Source organism: Littorina saxatilis, linkage group LG8 (assembly GCF_037325665.1).
Source record: "Littorina saxatilis isolate snail1 linkage group LG8, US_GU_Lsax_2.0, whole genome shotgun sequence".
NCBI lineage: Eukaryota > Metazoa > Mollusca > Gastropoda > Littorinimorpha > Littorinidae > Littorina > Littorina saxatilis.
The window spans coordinates 22709862-22728450 of record NC_090252.1 but is presented as its reverse complement, the minus strand read 5'-3'; positions in this window follow the sequence as shown (position 1 = coordinate 22728450).

Here is an 18589-nt window from a genome sequence, read left to right as displayed (position 1 = left end):
GGTAAACCAAACTGGTATCAAAAGATGGGGCTTACTTTGCCCTATATATCATATATAGGTGAGGTATTGAATCTCAAAAACTTCAGAGAAAATGGGAAAAATGTGAAAAATAGCTGTTTTGTAGGCAACATTTATGGCCCCTGCGACCTTGACCTTGAAGCAAGGTCAAGATGCTATGTATGTTTTTTGGGGCCTTGTCATCATACACCATCTTGCCAAATTTGGTACTGATAGACTGAATAGTGTCCAAGAAATATCCAACATTAAAGTTTTCCGGACGGACGGACGTCCGGACGGACGACTCGGGGACGGACGGACGGACGGACGGACGGACGACTCGGGTGAGTACATAGACTCACTTTTGCTTCGCATGTGAGTCAATAAAACCATGTCATTATCTTTCTTTGCCTTGAAGCTATCCTCAATAACGCCAACCCTTACATTTCTACTGTACCGCAGTTTTATACATTTTTTCTAAACACTGTTTCATACATATCTACCATAAGGCCTCCTTATGCATTTATTCACAAATGAACTGAGGTCCTGAGACAGACAGCATTTGCAAAAGACTCTTTGAAATATCCTTATAATGCCTTCTTATTTTTAATGTAATGAATTAACTGCAGACAGCACTGTAAGCAGACTAGAACATTGTAGAATATCCAGGCATGGGAATTGGAAAAGGTAAAAAAGGCTGAAAATGTGTAAGTAATATCAAAATCGACGGCGCATCGCGCTTAGCCCGGTCCGGGGGCATGCTCCCCCGGAAAAATTTCTCCAAAGAACCCAACTTGTGCAATTTGGTGTCATCTGAGCTCCAAGTTTGCCTTTAAATTCAGTTTTTAGAACCATTTTTGCCTCCCCCATTTATTTTTTTTTTGCTTTTTTGGCGGACCAAAAAAAATCGGCGGAAATTTGCCTTTCGGCGGACAATTCCCATGCCTGAATATCCCCTATAGTGTCTTTTTATAAATGTATATCTTTGTGCATAAAACAAGGCTCTAAAACACACAGCATTGGGAGAAAAAAAAATTCTTCAGCATTCTGGAACATTCTGAATTTTTTTCTTCAGTTTGGAATATTCCCTATAATGCTTTCTCATCTTCATCTTCACGAATGACGGGCGCAGTGGCGTGGTGGTAAGACGTCGGCCTCCTAATCTGGAGGTTGTGAGTTCGAATCCCGGTCGCTGCCGCCTGGTGGGTTAAGAGTGGAGATTTTTTCGATCTCCCAGGTCAACTTATGTGCAGACCTGCTAGTGACTTAACCCCCTTCGTGTGTACACACAAGCACAAGACCAAGTGCGCACGGAAAAGATCCTGTAATCCATGTCAGAGTTCGGTGGGTTATAGAAACACGAAAATGCCCAGCATGCCTCCCCCGAAATCGGCGTATGCTGCCTGAATGGCGGGGTAAAAACGGCCATACACGTAAAAATCCACTTGTGCTAAAAACATGAGTGAACGTGGGAGTCTAAGCCCATGAACGAAGAAGAAGAAGAAGAGGAAGAATCTTCACGAATGAACATCGTCTTAAAACACAAAGACGTTACTGTGACATTTTGTTCTCATTCTTTCTTTCTTTATTTGGTGTTTAACGTCGTTTTTAACCGTTCAAGGTTATATCGCAACGGGGAAAGGGGGGGGGGGGGGGGGGGGGGGGAGGATGGGATAGAGCCACTTGTTAATTGTTTCTTGTTCACAAAAGCATTAATCAAAAAATTGCTCCAGGGGCTTGCAACGTAGTACAATATATGACCTTCCTGGGAGAATGCAAGTTTCCAGTACAAAGGACTTAACATTTCTTACATACTGCTTGACTAAAATCTTTGCAAACATCGACTATATTCTCTACAAGAAACACTTAACAAGGGTAAAAGGAGAAACAGAATCCGTTTGTCGCCTCTTACGACATACTGGGGAGCATCGGGTAAATTCTTCCCCCTAACCCGCGGGGGGATTTTGTTCTCATTCTGGATCATCATCTATAATGCCATCTTGTCTTCATCTTCACTGATGATGGCTAGAGGTCCTAAAAACACACTGGCAGCCAACTCCAAGGCATTCTAGAACATTCCGGAATATCCTGTATAATGCCTTCCTATTTTTATCTTCATGGATGAACTTCTTCATTTATGTGCTCAAACTCCCATGAGTGGGTTTTTACATGTATGACCGTTTTTACCCTGACATTTAGGCAGCCATACACCGGTTTTAGGGGAATGGATGAACTGAACTCCAAAACACACAGACAGCATTGCGAACAGACATCCTGGAACAGTTTCTTTTATTTATCGTTACAAATGAACTCAGTTCCTCAAAACATTGAAAAAGACAGTCTGGAACGTTCTGGAATAGTCTCTTTCATTCTGGAACATTTTAAAATATCTTTCTTCAGTCTCTTCCAATCTGCTCAATCATCAACACGCTGAACAATTTACTGACTGGTTATGCCATCTTTCTCTCAATATCATTCCCTTTGTCCGACACAAATGTAGCAATCAACATTTCTTATTTTAAAACATTTCGCAATTCATCACCAAGGAAAAAGGTACGGTCATGTGACACCCCAATAATTAAAAAACAATTTGATCTTCTGCATAAACAGCCTGTTTTATCACGGCAAGATCTAAATCACGAAACAACAAAAAACGTGGATCAGCCTGAAAGCAGCTGATATCTCTTTCGCCATCACAAGTAAACGTGTTCTCTCAACAAAAACTAAAATGTATGCTTTTTGTGTCTTTCACATTATGTACAGCCAATAGGATAGAAGGAATATGTACATACAGGACACAGAACAAAAATGGTTTCTTTAGCACGCATTAGGGAGTATTTACATGCCTTTGCAAGCCCCTGTGGAAGTTGTGGAAATTTCACACACCAGAGCGCACTCTTCAGGCCAAGTCCTTCCTGTGTAAACGATTCTGCTCACCGTCTTGGATCTGGTCAGGCATTTACATGGGATAAGACCATCCCTCCACTTGGTCACATACCAAACAGCAACAGCATGGCTGCTTTATCAACAGAATGGGAATAATCAAACAAGTCGTGTAAGGCGAAATTACTACATTTAGTCAAGCTGTGGAACTCATAGAATGAAACTGAACGCACTGCATTTTTTCACAATGACCGTAGTCCGCCGCTCGTGCAAAACGCAGTGAAACTGACGAGCCTGTTCAGCGGGGTAGTGGTTTCGCTGTGCTGCATATAGCACGCTTTTCTGTACATCTCTTCGTTTCAACTTTCTGAGCGTGTTTTTAATCCAAACATATCATGTCGATATGTTTTTCGAATCAGGAACGGACAAGGAATAAGATGAAATTGTTTTTAAATCGATTTCGGAAATTTAATTTTAATCATAATTTTTATACTTTTAATTTTCAGAGCTTGTTTTTAATCCGAATATAACATATTTATATGTTTTTGGAATCAAAAAATGATGAAGAATAAGATGAACATAAATTTGGATCGTTTTTATAAAAAAAAATTATTACAATTTTTAGATTTTAATGACCAAAGTCATTAATTAATGTTTAAGCCACCAAGCTGAAATGCAATACCAAAGTCCGGCCTTCGTCGAAGATTACTTTACAAAAATGTCAATCAATTTGATTGAAAAATGAGGGTGTGACAGTGCCGCCTCAACTTTTACAAAAAGCCGGATATGACGTCATCAAAGAAATTTATCGAAAAAAATAAAAAAATATTATACCCAGGAACTCTCATGTAAAATGTCATGAAGATCGGTCTAGTAGTTTTCTCTAAATCGCTCTACATACACACACACACACATACACCACGTACACCCTCGTCTCGATTTCCCCCTCTACGTTAAAACATTTAGTCAAAACTTGACTAAATGTAAAAACAAGAAAGGTAGGTTGTTGCAACGTGTGTTATTGACAAAACAATACAATCACAGATATTTCGACCCAACGGTCTTTTAAGTGAACAGACAAACAAATATTCACACAAAACTTATCTTGATAGTTCTATCAGTTTACGTCCACTCGTCAGGAAGCCAAGCGAATGAACGTAAATGACGAGTGGACGTAAACTGATAGAACGGTACTATCAAGATAAGTTTTGTGTGAATATTTGTTTGTCCGTTCACTTAAAAGACCGTTGGGTCGAAATATCTGTGAATGTATTGTTTTGTCAATAACAAACGGTTCCAACAACCTACCTTTCTTGTTTTTTGATTCTGAATTTTGGAACGTTGGCAGTCTCTTTGTTTTTGGATTTTTTTCAGAATGGGAATATTTTTATGAATGAATTTCTTAAAAAGCCACTTGTGGAAATCAACTTCTCAACATTGCCACTCTGCCCAGGATGCAGCCCGACTGTTGGCTTTTAGTATGGGTCCAAATGGAGCGATGATTTTATCTCATGTAAACACCTGTCGGATCCGAGTTGGTGAGCCGGAGGGGACTATGCCTTTTAAGTATAAGGCAAAAAAAAAAAAAGGTCTGTTTACGGTAACCCGACCGACCCTAGTTTTTAGACCCGACCCTAATCTTTTTTTTGGATCGTCTGAAGAAAAAAAAAAAAAAACCGCATCCAAAATAGAGCTGTTTGCGCTCAAACAGCAGACGACAGAAGGGAGGTAAGCTCAAAGTACTGTTTATAGTTATGTTGGGCAAAAACAGGGATTGATGAGAAGAAATGAACTGTGAAACATCATAGAGAGGGGAGAAAAAAAAAAAACAAGAAGAGCAAACGCTCGATCGAGTCACTTTCGCAGTTCTGAATATTATATGAGGCATCAGATGGACAGGAAGAAATTGCTATTCACAACACAATGCATACCTGAAGAATGAGATTGCATGGATCGAGCAACAAAATATTTACCTTGGCATTAAAAATACTCTCATTAATCTCACATAAACAAACCCCATCAATAACTTAATTCACATAAACTAGCATCATTAATTTTTTTTCGAAGCAATCATATTAACAGTAGACACACTAACATTTGTTACTCTTAGAGCTGTGTCACTTTTATAGTTTACGAGAAAAGCCCAACGTTAAGTTGTGTGTTGCCGAACAGAAAAGGCTAGTTATCTCCCTTGTTTTTCTGATAACGTTCGTAAAAGGCTACAGATGTAAATAATTTGATGTAAAGAATAATCCTATAAAGTTTGAATCAAATCCGATGAATAGTTTCAGAGATATGATATTTCAATTTTTTTCCTTCAAGACATACCTGTGACCTTGAAAAAGGTCAAAGGTCACCAAAGCAGACGTCAAAGTGTAGAGGTCACTGGGAGTCACGTTCACATAAAATTTGAGCCCGGTCACTTTTATAGTTTCCGAGAAAAGCCCAACGTTAAGTTGTGTGTTGCCGAACAGAAAAGGCTAGTTATCTCCCTTGTTGGCTCACGTAAGTGTAGCCTATGCGATGATAAACTTTGTCTGTCTGTGCGTGCGTGCGTGCGTGTGTGTGTGTGTGTGTGTGTGTGTGTGATAGAAACTTTAACATTTCCGAGTCTATGGATTACGTCAGTCTCGGTCAAAAGTGTTTGACGTGTGTGATAGAAACTAATATTTGAAGACGTCACATTATGACGTAAGAGGGTTAGACGTCACGCAAAGGAATTACTGAAAGTCTCGGTCATTGTTATTGTGAGCGGGCCGAGACTACTTGGCAGGTCCAGGGTCTCGCTTTCTTGCACAGTTTCACCTATGCTTACTGTGTGTGTGTGTGTGTGTGTGTGTGTGTGTGTGTGTGTGTGTGTGTGTGTGTGTGTGTGTGTGTGTGTGTGTGTGTGTGAGCTTGTGTGTGTGTGCGTGCATGTGTGCGTGTATGTGTGACGGAGTGATTGAGTTTGTGTTACTGTTTGTCGATTTCTTACGGGAGCCTTGAAGGCTTCGCCTCTTGTTTTTCTGATAACGTTCGTAAAAGGCTACAGATGTAAATACTTTGATGTAAAGAATAATCCTACAAAGTTTCAATCACATCCGATGAACTTTGTCAAAGATATAAAATGTCTAATTTTTCCTTTGACGCTGACCTGTGACCTTGAAAAAGGTCAAAGGTCAGCGAAACCATCGTTAAAGTGTAGAGGTCATTGGAGGTCACGACTAAACAAAATATGAGCCCGATCGCTTTGATAGTTTCCGAGAAAAGTCCAACGTTAAGGTGGTGTCTACGGACGGCCGGCCGGCCGGCCGGACAGACTAACACTGACCGATTACATAGAGTCACTTTTTCTCAAGTGACTCAAAAATGGAAAAAAAAAAAAAAAAAAAACAAAGCCGACCTACCGACCCTATTTTTTTCACCCTATGTTACCGTAAACAGACCTATTTTTTTTTTGGCCTAAGCAGGCACACAGACTTTATCGCAAGGTGTTTGCAGACACAGTTTTCCCTCTGCCTCCCTCACATGCACACCTACACACACAAAATCTTTGGCACAGTAGGATTCCGACAAATCCATATTTTTGAATTCAAATTCATCTTCCAGCCCATTTACACTCTTTCTCCCTGACAACAAGTTTTCTCTCTTCCTGAATCTCTTCTTCTCTCTCCCCCCCCCCCCCCCTTTCCTGACCAGTCCCTCCTCCCCTCTCCTCTCCACCTTTTTTTTCTTCACTGTCTCCCCCTCCATCACCACAATTCTCTGTCTCAGCCTCCCTCTCTATCTCTTTCATCCCCTTTCGATTCAGTCCAGTTCTCATCTGCCAGCCAGCGCTCTCTGAATGTCGCCGACGTCGTAGGCTTTGTTGATGATGTTGCCATAGTGGTTGAAGAGGTCTTTCATGTCGGCTGTCCGGACGTTCTGCGGGGGCTCCAGCTTCACCTCGGAGAAGTTCTCAAACATCTTGGTGAGGAAGTCCTGTAGCTTGCTGACTTTGGCCTCTGCGACAAGAACGTTAAAAAAACTTGGTTAAAGAAAGGAAGAGACGTAAGCACTGGAAACTTTGGCCTCTGTAACAAGAACATTACAAAAAGTTTGAATAAGAAACAAAGGGAAGAAATGTACTCTAAATGTCCACCACAAGAGTTAGTGAGTGTTACTTCGAACCAGTCACCAAGCACCAGACAGAAGAAGCATTAAAATGAACCAACAACTTTCATTAACCTTTTTTTTTCTCTCACTTCAACCTTTCTTGCTAGTGTAATCTAATTTATGCTTTGGTGAAGAGTCAGAGACTGTTTTGGGCCGCTACCTACTGAGCTATCTCCCTCCCACACTCAATCATACTGTACTGAGCTACAGTGGAGTCCAGCTATAACGAACCTGGTTATAACGAAATCCCGCTTTTAACGAACTGCCATTGATTTCCCGGCAGACAGCCTTCTATTTCTTACTTGTTACTTTCCGGCTACAACGAACCTTTTGAACTCATTTGCATAACGAACCCCTCTTATAACAAACACGTTTTCATCGCCCCAGAGCCGTTTTGTCTCTAAAAGTCACAAGGCTACAACGAACTGATGTCAATAATTGTCTCCAAAGACAAAAATACACAAAAATACACAAACACAAGTAAAAGTATGAAAATAAGCCGCACATCAAAGGAAGAATACAGAGTGGAAATATGTGTGCTCTGTGTGTGCCGCGAGATCAAAGGCAGGTCCATTGTGATGCCTTGTTTATACGGACACTGACCTTCTTCCCAGGGGTCAATGACCCAGTTTTAGCTATGAGAGGTCAGTGGTTCCCCTGTCATATCTGAGAGAGGAAACACTTCCTGCACCGGGGTCAGTGAGCGAGTTTATTAACCTATGGGGCGGTCTCTTTGATGTCTTGAGAGGAAACATGGCCAGGGTAGTACCTAGTAGCTGAAACATGCATTATCACAAGTTGTTTGACTGGTATTCAGGCGGTCTCTTTGATTTTTTTCGTATTTTGATACACTCGAGGAAAAAAGTCGCGCCTTATGACCCGGAAAATACGGTACATGCTTTTACACGACTTTTTAAATTTTACTTCTAAATTTACAGTAAAGTGAACATTTGAACTATGCCTCTCTATGGATTATATTATGAAGCTGTTGAAAACATGCAGAGATAGTACTCTCCAAGGAAAGATCGATGGGATGATCATTTGAAGGTGAGTGGGAAAACTTGTCTTGAGGCCATTTAGGGTTGAAAACTCTACAGCGAATTACTGATATAACGAACTAAAATGTATCTCCCTCGAGATTCGTTGTACCCGGACTCCACTGTATCTCCCTCCCACACTCAAAATCATACCTACTGAGCTATCTCCCTCCCACACTCAATAATACTGTACTGTGCTATCTCCCTCCCACACTCAAAATCATACCTACTGAGCTATCTCCCCCCCACACTCAAAATCATACTCCCACTCTCAAAATCATACTCTTAAACTCAAAACTATACTCCCACTCTCAAAATCATACTCTTAAACTCAAAACCATATTCCCACTCTCAAAATCATACTCCCACTCTCAAAATCATACTCTTAAACTCAAAACCATACTCCCACTCTCAAAATCATACTCTTTAACTCAAAACCATACTCCCACTCTCAAAATCATACTCTTAAACTCAAAACCATACTCCCACTCTCAAAATCATACTCTTAAACTCAAAATCATACTCCCACTCTCAAAATCATACTCAAACTCAAAACCATACTCCCACTCTCAAAGTCATACTCCCACTCTCAAAATCATACTCTTAAACTCAAAACCATACTCCCACTCTCAAAATCATACTCTTAAACTCAAAACCATACTCCCACTCTCAAAATCATACTCTTAAACTCAAAACCATACTCCCACTCTCAAAATCATACTCCCGCACACAAAATGGAACACCCACCAGTGAGCTCTTTCTCCAGGAAGGCGCACCACTTGCCACGCAGTTCCTCCAGCGTTTCGGTGTCGGACTCCACCCCCGACTGCGAGAGGAAGGCCAGGGACGGCAGGATCTGATTGCACATCAAGGTCAGGGCGTCCGACACGTCGCTGTCCGCTTCAAACTGCTGCATGGCCTCGCCGTTCACATGCTGTCGGACACAATACAATTAAATATACAGTAAAATCCCCACATCTCAAATAATCTGAGAAAATCAGTTCTTATTAGACCTGGGAACCCCTGTTTTGCACTAGGAGTATTCTCCAGCAAACTTGGTGTATTTTCAGAAAAATTAGCACACTTCACACAGCATTTGAACAGCCATGATTCAAACATGTTTCACAAACATTCATCACACCGTTTGTTAAGTTTACCAATACAAGTCAAACAAATGCTTCTTTCAATGTTTACTGACAAAAACTGTAATCACGAGTCATAATACTGGATCGGCTTATAAAGAAAAGTAATCTAGGAATTCTCCTCGTCATATTTTTTCCGGTGGACCGTACTGCTCGTATTCTAGACAATCTTGCATACAAAATATGATGAAACTGTATGGGTTCCCTGGTCTGTCTTATACAGGAAAAAGTGTGTTCTTGTGAACCAAATCAACAGTTTTTTGTTTGAATCTACTCAAAAAACTCTTAAACGCCTTTTTGCACGCGATTCTGCGCATTGTTTTGGCCAGGCAACACGACAGCTACACTTAAACCCACCACCCGCGGCCGGGATTCGAACCCACGATCTTTCGCTTGGGAGGCTGGCGCTTATCCACTTGGCCATTCCACCCGTTTTTTTTCCTGCATATTATAAAAAACATTTTTCTGAGCTAACCTGCAGGCAGTTGCGGCGGAAGAAGGAGATGAGTTGATTGTCAATGCCAGCCAGCTCCATCCCTCTGCTTTTTGCACAACGGTTGTGAAGAAAGGACTGGTTGAAATAAGGCAAAGCTTCCGTATACCTGGTGCAGAGAAAAATGAAAAGAGTAATACATTTGAGCATCGTTTACACTTTAAATTAAACAGAAAAAGCAACAACAAATTTAAAATCATAAATGTTAAGTATTTAATCACACTCACACCCACACCCACACAAGCCATCAAAGACATTTTCTTTCACATCAAATTACTAGTTGACAAATAATTACGTCCCTCTGTCTCTCAGATCTTAAAATAGCGTTCCACCTCTTTTGATTCGGATTCTCAATGTATTATTCAGCTAAAACAAAATGAAAAACACAAAAGCAACGAGCCATTTCCTCACCTTTCCTTGTAATACGCTTGAAGACCGTGTACAAACATGTGGACAGCTTGTCGGTAGTGATGGTAACGCAAATGCCAACTCTGAAACAAATCACTCGCTCATGTTATGATGTCAGACATGGGAATTAAAAAAAGTAAAAAAGGCTGAAAATTTGTAAGTAATAGCAAAGTCGATGGTGCAAAGTGCCTAGCCTTATTAGAGGGTTCCGGGGGCATGCCCCCCCCCCCCCCCCCCCCCCGGAATTTGGTTCTCCAAAGAGGAAGCGACCCGAGTTTCCCAGAGATGGGACACAACCGGCACGGTTGGCCTAGTGGTAAGGCGTCCGCCCCGTGATCGGGAGGTCGTGGGTTCGAACCCCGGCCGCGTCATACCTAAGACTTTTTCTTCTTCTTCTTCTGCGTTCGATGTTGATGGCCGTGCTAAATCCTCAGACCAGTGGCTGCCAGGAAGTCCGCAGTCTTGCGCAGTTCGTCGGCAGGACCTCCTAAGACTTTAAAATTGGCAATCTAGTGGCTGCTCCGTCTGGCGTCTGGCATCATGGGGTTAGTGCTAGGACTGGTTGGTCCGGTGTCAGAATAATATGACTGGGTGAGACACGAAGCCTGTGCTGCGACTTCTGTCTAGTGTGTGGCGCACGTTATATGTCAAAGCAGCACCGCCCTGATATGGCTCTTCGTGGTCGGCTGGGCGTTAAGCAAACACACAAACAAACAAACATGCACCCTCACCTCATACTCTTCTGTTGCAGCACTGGGGTGCTCTTTTCTCAACATGTTGATCTTCTCACACGCCGCCATCCTCATCTGTTTCGTTCTGAAAACAAACAGTTGAATGCTTTCTTTCTTTCTTTATTTGGTGTTTAACGTCGTTTTCAACCACGAAGGTTATATCGCGACGGAGAAAGGGGGGAGATGGGATAGAGCCACTTGCCAATTGTTTCTTGTTCACAAAAGCACTAATCAAAAATTGGCTCCAGGGGCTTGCAACGTAGTAGTACAATATATGACCTCACTGGGAGAATGCAAGTTTCCAGTACAAAGGACTTAACATTTCTTACATACTGCTTGACTAAAATCTGTACAAAAATTGACTATATTCTATACAAGAAACACTTAACAAGGGTAAAAGGAGAAACAGAATCCGTTAGTCGCCTCTTAGGCCTAAAAAAAAAAATAGGTGTGGTTACGGTAACCCGACCTACCCTATTTTTAGGGGCCGACCCTATAACTTTTTATTACATTTGTCAAAAAAACCACGCGCGCTCCACCTCCTGACAAAGTGTCTTGTGTTGCGGCTGCCAGACTGCGTGGCCATATTCGAGAATAGGACGGACAAGTGACTTGTAGAGCTGCAGGAAAACTTCTACTGTGAGGTAGTCGAAGGAACGCCTGATGACCCCCATGACTCTGTTGGCTTTTGCTGCTGAAAGGGCGACATGCTTGTTGAAGCTCAGGTTGTTGTCCACATAGACCCCCAGGTCCTTCTCGAAATCGCTCTCCTCTAGTGCAATACTGCGAGCTTCACCTGACGCGTCCGTCCCTGTCATGTAGTAGATAGCTTCTGACCTCTTATTTCCCAGCTTCAGGACATGACATTTCTCCGGGTGAAAATTCATCAGCCACTGTTGGGACCAGTCCTGGAGGCTATCCAAGTCTTTCTGCAGGGTTTGTGGGGCTCCCTCAACGTCACTTCTGGTGTAGACCTTAGTGTCATCAGCGAAGATCCGGACATAGTTGGCGACAACGTTCGGCAGATCGTTGATGTAAAGTACGAATAGCATGGGTCCTAAAACACTTCCCTGGGGGATACCACTCGTCACTTCGGCCTCTGATGACTGAACTCCATTCACGACCACACACTGTCGTCTTTCGCTCAGAAAGTCCGCAATCCAGGCCAGGATCCTTCCGCCGATACCGTGTGCTTCAGTCTTCAGGACAAGGCGTCTGTGTGGCACGCTATCAAAGGCTTTCTTGAAATCCATGTACACAGCATCAACCGTTCCGCCTTCGTCAAGAATCTGGGTCCATGTGTCTAGAACATCTAGTAGCTGAGTGACGCAAGAGCGGCCTTGGACAAACCCATGCTGCTTATCTGTGATGAGGTCGTTCTCCTGTAGGTGTTTGATGAGCTGCTCACGAACTATAGTCTCCATGACCTTACACAGGATGCACGTGAGGCTGACCGGCCTGTAGTTGTTGGCGGAGAGTTTGCTGCCCTTCTTGAAAATGGGTGTCACGCGTGCATGTCGCCATTCCTCGGGTATCCTGCCCTCGTCGAGAGACTTCCTGAAGAGCATCGCTACCGGTTCGGCTAGAGCATCTGCTGCCTTGCTTAGAAGAAGTGGACTCAACCCATCTGGACCAGGTGCTTTCCCTGCCTGCAGACCCTCAAGCAGCTTTTTCACTTTCTCTGATGTGACTTCAAAGTCACGGAGTTCTGATGTGAAGTTGAATGTATTCTGGTGGATCTGGAAGGTCGCCGTCAGCATCTGCCGTAAAGACGCTTTTGAAAAATGCGTTAAGTACCTCTGCTTTTTCCTGATCGGATGTGGTTTTGGTGCCGTCTTCCTTTTTGAGGTCCGCTACGGTACGTCTAATTACCCAAATGAACCCAAATGAACCCAAATGAATCCAAATGAACCCAAATGATACCCAAATGAACCCAAATGATACCCAAATGATACTATGGAAGAACAAAAAAATGACCAACTTCTTAAAAATGAAGAAAACAGCACAGGCGGGAAACACACTTCAATCGACTGATGGGCGATTTGCCATGCCCAAATCATCAGGCATCGCCAAAAAACCTGGTCAGAGACGCAGAGCCAGGGCAGAAAAAGTCAAGCGCCAGTGATGCTAGGTCGCTGTGGGCATGTTTGCAATGGACATTAGGAATTTAAACCATGTTTTATTTCATGTGTTTCTTAACTTGTGTACAGTCTCCTTTTACGAAGGAACGGTTTTATTGGGTTTTATTATGGATTGGTTATTGAGCAATTCAAATTTCCGGCTCAAATAATGAAAACATTCTTTTTTTGATCATAAATTAACATCAAATTTTAGATGTATGCTGTCATCATTCTTGTGGTTCGTGAGTTATATTGATTATATCCATGTGAGAGAGAGAGAGAGAGAGAGAGAGAGAGAGAGAGAGAGAGAGAGAGAGAGAGAGAGAGAGAGAGAGAGAGAGAGAGAGAGAGAGATTTTATTATGGATTGGTTATTGAGCAATTCAATTTTCCGGCTCAAATAATGAAAACTTTTTTTTTATCATAAATTAACATCCCATTTTAGATGTATGCTGTCATCATTCTTGTGGTTCGTGAGTTATATTGATTATATCCATGTGATAGAGAGAGAGAGAGAGAGAGAGAGAGAGAGAGAGAGAGAGAGAGAGAGAGAGAGAGAGGGGGGGGATGTGTTTTTATCTTGCTCTGAGATATTAAATAAAACCTACAAAATGTTAATTATGCTTATTTCAAATACTTTTCCCTGTGTATGTGTGTGTGTGTGTGAGAGAGAGAGACAGCTTTCTGCACAATACTCCGGAGTGGATATGAATGAGTTGAATGGAATAATATTATATAAATGGTATCATTGGGGTATCATTTGGGTTCATTTGGATTCATTTGGGTATCATTTGGGTTCATTTGGATTCATTTGGGTTCATTTGGGTAATTAGACGCACCCGGTCCGCTATTCCTGTTTTCGTCTTGGTTTTGTTCTTGACGTATGACCAAAAAGCCTTTGGGTTTCGTTTTGCCTGTTTTGCCACTGTCTGTTCTAGCAGTCGTTGTGCCTTTCTACAAGCCCGCCTTGCCTGATTTCTGACTTTACAGTATTCCTGATACACTTTGCCATCTCTCGATTCCAACCACTTTCTAAACAACTTGTGTTTTTTCCGTACTGTTCTCAGGGTACCTTTATCCATCCATTTCTTTGTAGATCTGCCACTGAAATGGGTCACCGGAACATGCCTCTCTACGGCCGTCTGTATCCTCTCTCTCAGCTTCTTCCATGTGTCGTCCACTGACAAGTTGGAAAACTCATTCTCCCAGTTTACCTTCTTCATGATGAATAAACTTTGTCTTGTCAGAAGTGTGTATGGTCGTATCATCAGCAAATAGTTCACAGTCATCATTAACACTAAAAGGAAGATCGTTAATATACAAAGAAAAAAGAAGTGGCCCAAGGACAGAACCCTGGGGGACTCCATATTATAACACAAGTCTTTTACTTGACATAGTGGAATTCACGCAGACAGATTGCTGGGGAGAGAGAGAGAGAGAGAGAGAGAGAGAGAGAGAGAGAGAGAGAGAGAAAGAGAGAGAGAGACTTCAATGCAATCATGTTGGTTCATTTCGGAGTGTTGTTACTTCCTTCTACTGTTCGCTGCTGCTGGTTCATCTTTCTCTGATATTTCTTGCCACTATGCCGAACATTTTCAATGTTAGGGTTGTTCTCCGCAGCTCAAAACTTTGAAAAATGCTGCTGAATCGATGAAAAAGTCATGGATTTGTTGACACCGGGGACTGATAAGTTGTCTACTGCGCTTGCGCCAAATGCCTTTGACCTACATATATTTGCATATAATTAATTCCGGGTTTTGGTTGGAACGGATTCTCTCTCTTTGAGCCTATGTCAACGGAAATTCCCCAACGGTAATGACGTCATCTTGAAGAACGGAAATTTCCACACAGTTTGAACCGGTACTTCTTTTACCCGGAATCGACCGGAATCGACCAAAATCGACCGGAATCGACCAAAATCGACCGGAATCGACCGAAATCGACCGGAATCGACTTACACATCTCTCTGGTATAATATATATCTCTCTCTTTCACCCTCTCTTTCTCCCTGATGAGCATGATGTTGAGAAAGTGCAAGCTGCACTATACCACTTAATTCACATCAATCAACTCGCAATTTACCTCAATGGAATGCATTTTGTGTACATATGTATAATGTGTTTTCGTTATCTGTTAAAATGTAGAATTTTAGTTTTCTATTTTCTATTTTTTATCTTGTATTTTCATTTCATTTTTGGCTCACGTAAGTGTAGCCTATGCGATCGTAACTTTGTCTGTCTGTGCGTGCGTGCGTGCGTATGTGCGTGCGTGCGTGTGTATGTCTGTGGTAGAAACTCTAACATTTGAAGACGTCACATTACATTGACGTCACATTATGATGTCACGCGAAGGAAGTACTGAAAGTCTCGGTCATTATTATTAGTTTGAGCGGGCCGAGACTAGTTGGCAGTGTGTCCCTGTAAGTAGGCTACATGCAGACAGACAGATCTAGATCTAGTGTCTCGCTTTCTTGCACAGTTTCACCTATGCTCTTTCTGTGTGTGTGTGTGTGTGTGTGTGTGTGTGTGTGTGTGTGTGTGTGTGTGTGTGTGTGTGTGTGTGTGTGTGTTACTGTTTGTCGATTTCTTACGTGAGCCTTGATGGCTTCGCCTCTTGTTGTAGTTAGTCCCTCTTTAGGGCGAGGGCTGGATGTAAAAAAGCAGACCACTGCTTAATCTACTACCCTCGTTAAATAAAGAATTGTCATTGTCATTGTCATTGTCCCTGTCAGTACAGCCAAAATATTTAATAACAATGTCAAATAATGTAATGAAAACCACAGCACACTACTAATAAAAATGGTATAATCAGAGATGTGATACATCTCTATATGGTATAAAATCTCTCTCTCTCTTTCTCTCTCTCTCTCCCCCTTTTTCTTCAGTTCTCTCCCTCTCTCTGTCTCTGTCTCTGAGTCTGTCTCTTATCGATATTTACTCCCAAAACTTTGTGATCTTCTACTTCCGCTATTGCATCGTTGCCAATTAATAAGGAATGAGGATTATTCTTGATGTTTTGTGAACGAGGACGCCTTTATTTGATTTGAATCGTTCTTTTAAGGGCAAAATCTTAAGTTTTTTTTATAATCGTCGAAAACAAGAATGGATTGTTTCAATAGAACTGAGTTTGTGTGGATCAAGAAAGTGTTTTTATATTCTGTTTAACAAATATATTTCCTTCGACATGGTTTTACACAACGATCTAACATGATGGGTCCAAGATAAATTATTATCGATATTTACTCCCAAAACTTTGTGATCTACTTCTGCTATTGCATCGTTGCCAATTAATAAGGAATGAGGATTGTTCTTGATGTTTTGTCTTTTTTGCCTTGTTGTAATTAACATGTATTTGGTCTTGTGGGGGTGAAGACTCATGTGGTTAAATTCCGTCCAATTAATGATATCTACACTGTTCTGCAATGATAAATAAACTTGTCTAATTTTTTGTCAGAAGTGTGTATGGTCGTATCATCAGCAAATAGTTCACACACATCATTAACACTAAAGGAAGATCGTTAATATACAGAGAGAAAAGAAGTGGCCCAAGGACAGAACCCTGGGGGACTCCATTATATAACACAGGTCTTTTACTTGACATAGTGGAATTCACGCAGACGTATTGCTGGGGGGAGAGAGAGAGAGAGAGAGAGAGAGAGAGAGAGAGAGAGAGAGAGAGAGAGAGAGAGAGAGAGAGAGAGAGAGAGAGAGATCGAGGGATCGAGAGAGAGAGAGAGAGATCGAGGGATCGAGAGAGAGAGAGAGAGAGAGAGAGAGAGAGGGAGATTCAGATTCAGATTCAAAACTTTAATACAAAGGGATAAAGGTTTTAGGCGATGCCTAATCTTCCAACCTGTCCCTTTTAGACATACATGACATTATACATTACAATTATATATTTATAACATTTTTTAAACAGCCAAACGAATAACTAATTAACTAAGAATTTGTAATCAGGTTAAAACTAATAAAAACACAGTTATGATTTTAAAGTGTAGGGAGAGATGTATCATTTGTATTCGTAGCGTAAGTCGATTCCGGTCGATTCCGGTCGATTTTGGTCGATTCCGGTCGATTGCGGTCGATTCCGGTCGATTTTGGTCGATTCCGGGTAAAAGAAGTACCCGTTTGAACAGCGAAGGGCCATGTCATGTGCGCACATTTACCAGCACGGAGTATCCAAAGTAGACAATTTTCTCGATTTTTTTTTTATAAAATCCAGAAAAAAAACCCATCGGTTTGAAAATGGTTTTATCTACATGTATACATGTCTCATATGATAAAAGCAGATTATTGAATGCTTTCCAGGATGTGCAAAGGTGTGAATATGATTGATTGATTGAAAAATACAACAACCCCGAAAAGGTGTTTGAGACTAAATATAACTTATTTGCCTGAATTGTCTTTACCCCTACTTCGCAAGAATGCAATGAAAGGGTGTCAAAAATATTTTTGTTATTAGCTAGGTTGTAAAGATAATTGATTTCAAACTTTCTAATACTCCTGAGAGAACATCCTACAAAAAAGGCTCACAAAAATACAGACAATAAACATTAACACTAAAATAATAGAAATCAGCGTATACCCTCTTCACTAAATATTCAGGACAAAAATCAGAGATCAAATATTGTCTTGATAATAAATATATATAACTACTGGTCTTTGGCTGTGAAGGTTGCATTCATGTGTTCCTGACAATGTTTCTGGTTAGCTTGATAGAGTTCAGTCCCTTGGCCAAAACAACGGTAGTTCCCCTTGGCATAAATCTGACTAATCCATGTATGTGTACTTTGCAGGTACAATAACGTTTACTTCATTGAAATCTTGTATGGACCCCTACACCACATGGAAGTAATGTAAGAGTGTCAAAATATGTTTGAAATAATGAAATAACATTTTTATAAGATTACAAATTAATTCAGTTTGAAACTTTCGTATAGTCCTTTGAGAACATCCGTACAAAAAAAGTCACACACGATAAACATTATAACTAAACTAACAGGAATCAGTGTATACCTTCTTTGCCATACCTACAGGAAAAAAAATCAGAGATCAAATGTTGTCTTGATAAAAACAGATATTACTACTGTGTGCGTGTTTGTGCTCCCGGTCTATGTGTGCGTGTAAATGTGTGTGTCAGTGTGTGTGTATGTGTGCGTGCGTGAATGCTGCGTGCGTGTTTGTTCCTAAGACCAAAACCAAGTCCAAAGTAAGACTCCTATATGCAGTGTGTAGGGTCTATACATTCAACTTCTGCATGATAACACACACACAAACACACACACACACACAAACACGCGCACACACGCGCGCGCACACACACACGCGCGCGCACACACACACTCACACACTCACACACACGCGCACACACACAAACACACACACAAACACGCGCACACAAACACGCGCGCACACACACACACACACCAGAAGTTTGTATCAAAGCCGTGCCTGACCGTAGACTGGTCGATGGAAGCGGTATCGTACTATGACCAGCTACTATAGGGAGGGAGGAGGGGGGGGGGGGGGGGGTCGATAGGGTCTTTGATGCAACACCGGCACACACACACTTTCTATTTCTCTCTTCTCACCATATCACTTCCAAGTCCTTTCTTACATACATGTATTCTATAAACACCTTCA